This window comes from Colletes latitarsis, chromosome 2 (genome assembly GCF_051014445.1).
Source record: "Colletes latitarsis isolate SP2378_abdomen chromosome 2, iyColLati1, whole genome shotgun sequence".
Lineage (NCBI taxonomy): Eukaryota > Metazoa > Arthropoda > Insecta > Hymenoptera > Colletidae > Colletes > Colletes latitarsis.
This window is the reverse complement of record NC_135135.1, coordinates 3,549,768-3,561,172: the sequence shown is the minus strand read 5'-3', so window position 1 is coordinate 3,561,172 and position 11,405 is coordinate 3,549,768. Positions and strand designations below refer to the sequence as shown.

The following is an 11,405-nucleotide window of genomic DNA, read 5'->3' as shown; positions in this document are numbered from 1 at the left end:
AACATTATTAATTTGTTATTGGAAAGGCAAGAATAGGTTCTTCAACGATACCAGTAATAATCGATTGTTCTCTACGATGAATGTTGAAGGGTCCTGATTGAGGTTCATTCTCCTTTTCGATGTGCTGATGCATTAAGTTAGTGGGCTCCGTAGTTTCAATTCAAGGGCGGTCGGTTACGTAAGATGGCGCAAAGTTCTTGTCAGTAAATGTATTTTTATTATAGCGGACATAAATTTTCCAGGATTATTACGTATCCAATTATCTTCTGCAACGGCACAGTAACCTTCGAACAGTCCATAGATACTAACATCTAAAGGATGTAAGCGGTGGGTACAATGTGGTGGAAAAAACTGCATTATGATTCCACTAGCTTTCGCTTTTTCAATAACATTTATGTTTATGTGAGACGAATAGTTATCCAGTAACAACGGAACTGGCTCAAATGTGGTTGACTTCACATATTTTATGAAGTGATCCATATACAGGGTATTCGGGCACCTCATGGAAAAATTTTAATAAGAGATTCTAGAAGCCAAAATAAGACGAAAATCAAGAATAGTAATTTGTAAATTAAGGATTCGTTAAAATGTTATTAACGTTTAAAGTTCCCTCTATAGAACGGCAATCTGCGAACAGCTGCATGCGCGCGATATGGATCTCACTCAACATGAGAAACTCTACTTATTGTTAGTGACGTATCGGCAGCCTTACAATTTTGTGAGTGAGAACCACTAGACCGATCTATCAAGCGCACGCAGCTGTTCACAGATTGCTGTCCTGCAAGCGAAACTTTAAACGTTAATAACTTTTTAACACAGCCTCAATCAACAAATTGCTATTCTTGATTTGCGTTTTATTTTGGCCTCTAAAATCTCCTTTTAGAATTTTTCCGCGAGCTGGTCGAACATCCTGTATATTCAAAATTCGGTTGTTGCTATCCATCCGGAACTGTTTCCTGCTCCAATAAATTCTGTTGAACCATCTCGGATAAACAGAACCGCGGAAAAACAAACATCGGTGGTATAGTATTCCCCGATGCACTAAAGGCCATTTCAACCGTAACCAATGTGCCACATTCAACCGACACTACAGAACCTACTTGCTTAATACCTTTTTCAGCAAGTACTTGCCATATGAGACGGATGGCGGCGGGACGGAGTGGTCTCGTCCTGCCGCCATGAGATAGCGTGATTGCCGGGGACTGTTTTGCCCCCCATGGATGGGCGCACAGCGCGAGCACGGGGAGGATGCCGGAAGTATGTTTCGAGCGATTCCCGGTATCCTCCCAAATCGTACGGAAGGGTCACTGTGGGGTTTTTAGTGGGCAGGTCCCGCGCCCGTCATTCCATGGGCGCGGGGAATCCCACACACCCCTCCTGCCTCTCCCCAAAGAGGTGGGAGGGAGTCTTTCGAAGATTTTCCCCACGAAAAAAAAAGTACTTGCCATAGTCTTGATGGTGGTAAATTATATTTAAGTAATATATCATCAAGCTTAGAAAAAAAATGATCCACATTGTGTTTATTAAATGCGGTAGCTCGATGAAATCATGTTGGTTCAGGAGTTCTTATTGCAAGTGTTGGGGTTTTTTTTATAAAGTCACTTCGCTAATCAGGACCAGCCATGCCATTTTTATGCCAAGAAAGGTTAAATTTCACAGTACATCCATAAGCCAATTTTTTGACTTCCTTAGGTAGAACACCAAAATCGACGAGCATAAAAGGTATTTGGTCACTTCTTTTTCTTGCTCGATGACAAAACCCAATCTTGTTTTCTTATAACCTACTGTGGCTTTTTCTCCGGTTTGTAATTTTGTAATAAATCTAGAGAGAGTCACATGACAAGTGTTAAAATCTCTAGCGATGGTTTTTACTTTCTGTTTTTCTTGCAGCACGAATTCAGATGCCTTACGTACGATTTCGATGGAAATAGTGTCTCTTTCCGTTTTTTGTTTATACGTTCGCATTTTAAAACCCAACAGAAATTATTTATACATTTGTAGTGAGGTAAGTTATTACGGTAACAACATGTCCCAAGTCGTGGGAAAAACTAGCCCCAATTGATATACAGGGTGTTCGGCCACCCCTGAGAAAAATTTTAATGGGGGATTCTAAAGGCCAAAATAAGACGAAAATCAAGAATACCAATTTGTTGATGGAGGCTTCGTTAAAAAGTTATTAACGTTTAAAGTTCCACTGGTACTGAAATTTTTTCTTGAAAATGCACAAGATTTCGGGGGTATGTTTATTCACCAAAAATGATTGTAATTGAACCCCGCAACTGAAAATAATTTTTCCAAAACGATTTGAAACTTTTTTTTTCGTCGAAAAATTTAGGCACCTAATTAAATTTTCGGTAAGGAATTTTTTTCTCGAAAGTGCGTATGTAGTGGGAAGTCGATACAAATGAAGCACGATCAGGTATGGTTTTAAAAAAGTATATTTTGTAGCTCGTCAACTCTGGGAGACCCTCTCGCAACGACTGACTCTGCAAGCCAACTTTCCCTGCTTCAGCCCCACGATTTGAGGTCTCTTTGTCCGCTAAGGAGCAGGCACTTGGAAAATGCCCAGCGCCTACCTCTCCTACGTCGTCCCGCTGCATGGGCCACCCGCGTTCCGCAGCTTAGCGCATAGGGACCCTTACACGTAGGATTTCGGCAGTGTGTGTAATTATTAAAAACGATTGTAATTGACCCCCGCAACCGGAAATAATTTTTTTAGAACGATTTGAAATTTTTGAATTTAATTGTTAATAACTTTTTAACGGAGCCTCTATCAACAAATTGGTATTCTTGATTTTCGTCTTATTTTGGCCTCTAGAATCCCCCATTAAAATTTTTCCCAGGGGTACACGAACACCCTGTATGTGGCAATGTTTAAAAATATTATGTTTATATATTCAAATATTCTAATAGATGCTATTACAACATGTTCTTAAATGTTATTTGATTTATAACGACAAAACAATAAACGATATTTTTCACGTGCTCACTTAACTAACACTCTGGGCGCTGCTGTCGCGCCCCACTTTTCATTCGTACTTCCACACCACACTCACTGAGGCGGGCGATTCAAACCGATTACCTTACTTTAACGCTATCCCTTAATCGTGACGTCAATCCGCCTCAGTAGATGTTTACAACTTATTTTATTAATTTGACTTTACATTCGTCAAATTTCTGACTCGTCAGCGGCTTCGTTAGTATATCCGCGAATTGCTCATTAGTGGATATATAATTCATCTTTATATTATTGTTCTTCACTGTCTCATGAACAAACCGGTATTTCACGTCTATATGTTTAGAGCGCTTATTCACTGCTCCCGTTTTAATTAGAGTTACTGCACTTTGGTTGTCTATGTTTAATGTCACTTTCACTGTTTTCCCCAACAATTCTTCTAGCAGCATTTTGCTGTAGAATACCTCCTTACAACACTCCGCTGCTGCAATGAATTTGGCTTCGGTATTGGATGTGGCTGTCAGTTTTTGCCTTCTTAATGACCACATGACTGGTCTGTTCCCGTAGTATATCACATAGCCTGATGTGCTGCGTCGCGTCTCTGAGTCTCCATCAAAATCAGAGTCGCTGTACGCTGTTAGCATATCTTCTATAGCTCTCCTCTCATATACTACTCCAATTTTGTCAGTTCCTTTGATATATCTTAACACACGTTTCATTTCTTTCACTCTTGTGTTATTTGGTTGTTCAACATACCTGCTGCTGTGTCCTATTGCGTAGGCGATATCTGGCCTTGTCCTTGTTGTCAAGTATAGCAAACTTCCAACCACTTCTCGATACGGGTAGGTTGAGTTCATAATTCCGACACCCTCGTGTTCATCTGGCTTGAGCATCGGTGTATGGACTGGTTTACACTCCTGCATGCCATAGTCTTCTGTAGCGACCATTGTATAGCCACTACGTCCTTGTCAGAGTATGAATGGAGATGGAATGTAAGGCTAGTTTTCAGCTTTCTATTTTTCCATTTTCCCAGGGTCTCATGCGAGCCTGGTCGTCCTGTTAAACACTTGGCGACCAGAGCCGTACGAGGCGCCTGTTTTCCTTCAAGGTTTCGTCTGGGTCTTGGAACACTCCGTTCCGGGCCCGGCGAGCCTCTTGACTTTCATTACTCTCTTTCACTAGCTAAACTTTTCCTACGCTAGATATTTTCTAGTTTCGTTTTTCCGTCTTTCTGTCCTATCTCTTTTTCTCTCCCTTTGCTATTAGGGTAAGGCAGTGTATATAGGGAGTAGGAGTTTAAGGAACATGGACAGTCTGTTAGAGACGTCGTCGTAACACAGTCCGTTAGAGACGTCGTCGTGAAACAGTCTGGTAAAGACGTTGTCACCGTGAGCAGTCTGATGAAGACGCGTAATCGCGGTTCATGGTTCAGAGACATTATAGCGTAACCTACGTGTGGCTGCATGTGCCCCACATCACTCGCGTAAATAAGAAATAGTAATAATTGTGGGGTAGCTTGTTGAATGATTATTTTACCCCCTAGCCCCCTCAATTAATTGGTGACCCCGACGTGATCAACGTCAACACGAACAATTTTTGTGTACGCGAGTGACGCCCGACGTGATCAACGTCGTACGAACAAAGTTTTGTATACGCGGGTGACGCTCGACGTAGTCAACGTCGACACAAACAATTTTTAGTGTACGCGAGTGATGTGCAAATAGACGCTGTTTAGTGAGTAAGCGTAGTGTTAGCTATAGGTTAAGTGTTTTTGCTGAACTGTGAACATTTCTCATTTTTTATTTGTTGGACACGATTCGTGACCATGTCATACGACACCGGTAGTGTATCGATGTGCGTTCCGTCGGCCGTCGGGCCGAGTAGTGTAACTCCCGCCATGGAGGCTATCATAAATTCCATGATGGCCGAGTACACCTTGTCGTTCAGACAAGAGATCGCCGCGATGCGGCAAGGGTTAAGGAGCGACGGACGATACTCAGGTCACGAGAGGAACCGTCCACCACCCCCGGAGCATCAGCAGCCGTAACAACGCCCCAGTTCTCGGCGACGTACCGAGGTGAGACAGGGGATGTGCTTTTACCACTGGCGGTGGGGGAATAAGGCCCATCAATGCATCCCGCTCTTCGAGTCGAAGACACAATTTTTGGTCGACACAGGAGCCGACCTTTGTGTTTTCCCGCGGTCAATGTCTCGCGGTACTCGACAAAAATCGTCGTATGTTCTTTTTGCGGCGAACGGGAGTGAAATTTCGACATACGGGGCCGTCACGCTGACGTTAGATTTAGGTTTACGTCGGGCGTTTACGTGGAGGTTTGTTGTGGCCGAGGTTTCGAAATCGATTATCGGCGTAGACTTTTTATACCACTATGGACTACTCGTAGATATTAGGAACCGTAGGTTAACAGATAATGTGACGTCGCTGTCAGTGCCGGGACAGTCGGCAGGTAAAAGTGCGTCGTCAGTGCCGTCGGTAAAAACAGCGACGGGTAGTTCTGTGTACGTGGAGTTGCTGCAGAAATTCCCGGAAATCGCCAAACCAATGGGGATTCCGGCTGCAGCGAAGCACTCTACGGCGCACTACATCAGGACAACGGTAGGTCAACCGGTCACCTGTAAGCCACGCCGTTTGGCGCCGGATCGGTTGCTGGCTTGGGGTTGCCCGACCGTCGGAGAGTTGCTGGTCTTCCCCGCTGCACGTGGTGCCGAAAAAGAAACCGGGTGAGTGGCGACCGTGCGGCGATTACCGGACCCTGAATGCGAGGACATTGCCGGACAGGTACCCGGTAAAAAACATTCAGGATTTCGCGCAGGCACTGTATGGTAAGCGTGTGTTTTCCACAATAGATTTAGTGCGCGCGTATAATCAGATACCGGTAGCCGCCGAGGACGTGTATAAAACGGCCGTGACTACCCCGTTCGGGATGTTCGGGATGTTCGGCCATGGCCTTCGGATTGCGTAACGCGGCATAGACATTTCAAAGATTTATCGACGAAGTGCTCCGCGGTTTAGATTTCGCGTACGCGTACATTGATGTCATTCTCGTGGCGTCGCAGTCCGAAGAGGAACATGTCAAACACCTAAAAACATTGTTTAATAGACTTAAGGACTACGGTATCGTGGTGAATTCCGGGAAGTGCGTGTTCGGTAAGACTGAGGTACATTTTCTCGGATATGCAGTGTCGGAAAAGAGTTCGCGACCGCTGAATAATAAAGTGCGCGCGATAGCGGAATATCCGCAACCCGTTACCGCGAAACAATTACGGCAGTTCCTAGGTATGTTGAACTTTTACCGATGGTTCATACTTAGGGCTGCGCAGGTACAAGCGCCGTTGAACGATCTATTAAAAGACAATGTGAAGGGTCGCGCGCTTGTTACCTAGACGCCGGGGTCGATAGCCGCGTTCGAAGCCTCGAAACGGACTTTAGCGGAGGCCACGTTATTGGCGCACCCGCGTAGCGATGCCCTCCACGCGCTCACCTGCGACGCGTCCGATTTCTCCGTCGGCGCGGTACTCCAGCAGCGTACGGACAGCGGCTGGGAGCCATTGGGGTTCTTCTCCAAGAAGTCGACCGACGCCGAAGGAAAATATGGAACTTACGACCGGGAACTGCTGGCGATCTACCTGGGCATCAAGCACTTCAGGTATATGGTCGAGGGTCAGGTATTTACTATCTATACCGACCATAAGTCTATTACTTTTGCGTTTAGGCAAAAGCCTGAAAAGTGCACGCCCAGGCAGTTCCGGTATTTAGATTTTATAGGGCAGTTTTCCACCGACATTCAACATCTGGCCGGTAAGGACAACGTCGTGGCGGACGCCCTGTTTAGGATTGAGGAGGTTAATGTTCTCTTCAATTATGATGACCTTGGAAGGGCCCAGGAAACCGACGAGGAGTTTCAACGGTACCTGCGTAGAGAAATCGGGAGCACGTTACGGTTGAAGCGAGTGGGGGTTCCGGGTACGCACCGTTTGGTGTTTTGCGATGTGTCGACCGGGTCGGTAAGACCGTGGATTACGAAGTCGTTCCGTCGGACGGCTTTTGACTTTTTACACAGACTTGCCCATCCGGAGATTAAAGCGTCGGTTAGGTTAGTGACCGAGCGTTTTGTGTGGCCGTCGATCAAGGCCGATTGTAAAAAGTGGGCGCGCAAGTGCGTGGAGTGTCAGCGGTCGAAGGTGACGCAACACGTGCATTCGCCGCTCGGCACGTTTGCGCCCTCGAGACGATTTGAGCACGTACACATTGATATTGTGGTGTTGCCCGTTTCCGAGGGATACAGATATTGTCTGACCTGCGTCGATAGATTCACGCGGTGGCCGGAAGCTTTCCCGTTGAGGGTTCAGGAGGCCCCGACGGTAGCGCGGGCGTTTTATGAGGGATGGATTACCCGATTCGGAACCCCTCTTCGCGTTACGACGGACCAGGGCAGACAATTCGAGTCGCACCTATTTAGACACTTAGGCGAACTAACAGGTACGTCGCACCTGCGGACAACGGCGTACCATCCGGCGGCCAATGGCATGGTGGAGCGTTTGTACCGCCAGATGAAGGCAGCCATCCGTTGTCATCAGCAGGCACAATGGACAAAGGTACTTCCCACCATCTTGCTGTGCATCCGCGCAGCCTGGAGAAAAGATGTGAAGGCGACAGCAGCGGAGCTCGTATACGGCAAGACGCTGCGATTGCCGGGCGAGTTTCTATCACCGCGACCAGCCGCAACGGATACGGACGTAGCGGATTTCGCGAAGGAGCTGCGCGAGCAATTTCGCGAGTTAGCGCCTGCTCCGATTACTCGCCATGGGGCGAAAAAGACATTTGTTTTTAAAGATTTGGGGGTGGCTGAGCAGATGTTTGTGCGGAACGATAAGGTCCGGAGCCTGCTGCAGCCACCATATGATGGGCCGTATACGGTGGTTAGCCGTGGTCCAAAAACATTTGTTGTAAATATTAAAAATAAGCCGGTGACTATCACCGTTGATAGGCTAAAGCCGACATACACCATGTCGGATGCGATGGAAGAGGACACAACCCCATCTCCGCAGACGACGCAAGCGGCCAGTCCGGCGCCGCAGCAAAATTTACGGGTTACGCGTTCCGAGCGACGCGTTAGGTTCCTGGATCGGTTGCAGTTATGCAGAATTAGGTATTTTTAATAATATGGAAAAACGTATATTGTAAATATTTACCACACGTAGGTTAACGCGTAGATATAGTGTAATTATTAGAGGAATGGATGGATGAGTGAGTTTTTATTGTATGGTATGTGTATGGACAAATGTATTATATAGTATGTGTGTGAGTTATTTATGTATAATGTATATAGTTTTTGTTTGTCTGTATATTTGGTTGATTGTATGGAATGTTTGTTTCGTGATTGGTCAATCACTGGCAGGGGGGGGGGGGGGGGTGATGTAGCGGTCATTGTATAGCCACTACGCCCTTGCCAGAGTATGAATGGGAGTGGAATGTAAGGCTAGTTTTCAGCTTTCTATTTTTCCATTTTCCCAGGGTCTCGTGCGAGCCTGGTCATCCTGTTAAACACTTGGCGATCAGAGCCGTACGAGGCGCCTGTTTTCCTTCAAGGTTTCGCCTGGACCTCGAACCACCCCGATCCGGGCCCGGCGAGCCTCTTGACTTTTATTACTCTCTTTCACTAGCTAAACTTTTCCTACGCTAGATATTTTCCAGGTTCGTTTTTCCGTCTTTCGCTGTTTTTACGTCCAGAGTCACGAGCTGGTAATTTCTCATTGCAGTTAGTGCTAATAGTATGTGTAAAGAGCTGATACTCACGACTGGGCTGTATATTTTGTCATAGTCAATCCCTTTCTTTTGCTCGCACCCTCTGATTACTAGTCGGGCCTTGTACCTTCCTCCGCCTTTAACCCTCAAGACCCATTTTGTTGTAAGTGGTTTTACTCCTTTCACATCATTGGCTTCCACTGCCGTCCAGGTTTTGTTGGTTTCCATTGCTTTCTTTTCGTCCTCTATGGCTGCAAGCCATTTATCCTTGTCTGGGCCTGCAACTGCTTGTTTATAAGTTAGTAAGGCATTATAATTTAGTTTTTCTGTTTATTTCCCTTTCCGTTCTGATTTTCTGAGATTCGTTTCCTGTGTTGTTTGTTCTTGCTCCTCTTCATTTGTTTGGCCTTCTGCTTCAGACTCACTCCTGGTTTCTTCTGTTTCGTCGGATGTCTCAGTTGTTTCCTTTTGTGTCTTGTGTTTTATTTCATTATTGTCCTCCTGTATCTCTATCACTGTATTTTCTTCAGTTTTATTTTCTTTCTTGGATGTTTCATCAAACACGACGTCTCTCGATATTATTACTTTTCTTTTTAATTCATGCCACAGTCTATAGCCATTTCTTGTGTATCCTATTAGTCTTAACCTCTCACTTCGTTCATCAAGTTTCTTCTTTGGTGTTGTTATCTTTCTGTAAGCGACACAAACGACTATTCTTATATATTTCATGTTTGGTCTCTTACCTGTTAGCTTTTCGCTAGACGTTAAATTAGTTGATGTAGTGGGTAAGCGATTCATCAAGTAAGCTGCAGTGTAGACTACTTCGCCCCACATTTTCTTTGGTAGCTCTGTTTTAAATATTAAAGCCCTGGCTTTTTCCATCACCGTTCTATTCAATCGTTCCGCTTTACCTTTAATTGCGGTGTGTAGGGGGCTGTGTAATCCAGCATTATTCCCTTTTTACTGCACCATTTCTGTAGCGTCTCATTCACATACTCTCTACCATTGTCACTTCTCACTCGTTTCACCCATTGACCATACTGCGTTTCCACCATGTTTACATAGGCCTTTACTATCTCAGAAACTTCACTTTTTTGTTTGATGAAGTAGATTGTTGAAATTAGTGAAATCATCCAAAAATGTTATAAAGTAGTTTTTATTATCTCATGTGATGGCTCTTTCCCTGTTTTTGTCAAATCTAGCACGTGTTTGTCTCAACTTCAGACAGACTTCGCATTTGTTGGTTAACGCTACAGTGTCCCTTTCACTATAATCTAATCCATTAGTTATACCAATTAGTTTTTTTATAGCATTAGAATGCATGTGTCCCAACTTTTATGCCACAGTTTTACCTTTCTTGCATCATTTGCCAAGTACAAACTTTCTCTAGTTTCATGTTTCAGGTTGACTGCATACACGTTAATTTTAAGTTTTCCTCCTTTCAACACAACTTAATTGTTATATTTCACTTCCACTTTACCTTCGCCGAAGATGATTTCACCACCTTGGTTGTCTATCACTGAAACCAAGAGCAAGTTTCTTTCCAGCTGTGGCACATAGAGCACATTCTTCATTGTTACTCCTTCGTAGTCAACCATACTTTCTTCTTCTGAGAGCATGGTCTGTCCTTGCTTCGCTACATTTATTTCTGTTGGGTTTTCTTTGAAATTTCTCAGCAGATCTTTGTTGTTGGTCATGTGGGAAGTTGTTCCAAAATCCATGATCCAACAATCCTGTGTTACTTGCTGCTGACTAACAAAAAAGGCAATCTTGCTCGATTGTCCCTGTCTCTCTGGTTTGTTACGAAAAAAAACAGTCTTCCTTTCTGTGGTTAGTTTTCTTACATATACTACAAGGTATACTACCTGACCTTCTCTGTGTGTTACCTTCCTTATTCCTGCAGTATTTTGCGATATGACCTGTCTTACCACAATGATAACACTTTGTTGCCTGTACTGCAAAGGCGACTGGGTTTCCTTGTCCTGTGTTTTTCTCTCTCTTGCTTCTTCTAACAACAATCTTGCTGTTAGATTCTCTAGTGTCCTTTCCTCGCCTTCATTTGACTCCCAGGCTGTTATAAAATGTTTGTATCTAGCTGGGATGGTCGATAGGCCTTACGAAATCAGAAGGTCATCATCAATGTTACCATCCAGAGATTTTATTCTATGTACCAGATTTTCAAGTTTTGATATGTTTGTTGCCATATCTTCTTTTTCATCGAATTGGAAGGAAAAAAACTCTTTCATCAATGTGCATTTCTGCTGTTCATTCTTTTGTTAAAAAATTGTTGTTAATTTTCTCCACATTTGGAACACAGTATTACAGTTCATAATATGAGGGATTATTTTCCTGTCTACCGACATAACAATTATCTTCTGTGTTTTCGCATCTTTCCTTTTCCAGTCTTGGTTTTTACTATCTTCAGGCGTTTCTCCATTCACTACTTCTTCCAGATCACTTGCTCTTAAGAGGACTTGTATTTGAAATTTCCATACGTTATAGTTTTCGGTATCTAGAAGTTTCACAAGATAGCCGATCTCCGCGTCTAGCTGTTGCGTCATTTTTTCCTTTTATTAGTACTTTTCCTTTATTCTTCTTTATTATTCACGAATTTAATTCTTCGTTTCCACATAACCTGGGCGCATAACCTGTTATTTTTCACGTGCTCACTCTGCTTACTTAACT

At 44.2% G+C, this 11,405-nt stretch overlaps 1 pseudogene; it reads right to left on the bottom strand.

Annotated features, from left to right (window-relative positions):
* Window positions 1-3,141: 3,141 nt before the first annotated feature.
* LOC143347703 (uncharacterized) lies at window positions 3,142-3,903 on the bottom strand (annotated as a pseudogene).
* Window positions 3,904-11,405: the final 7,502 nt, after the last annotated feature.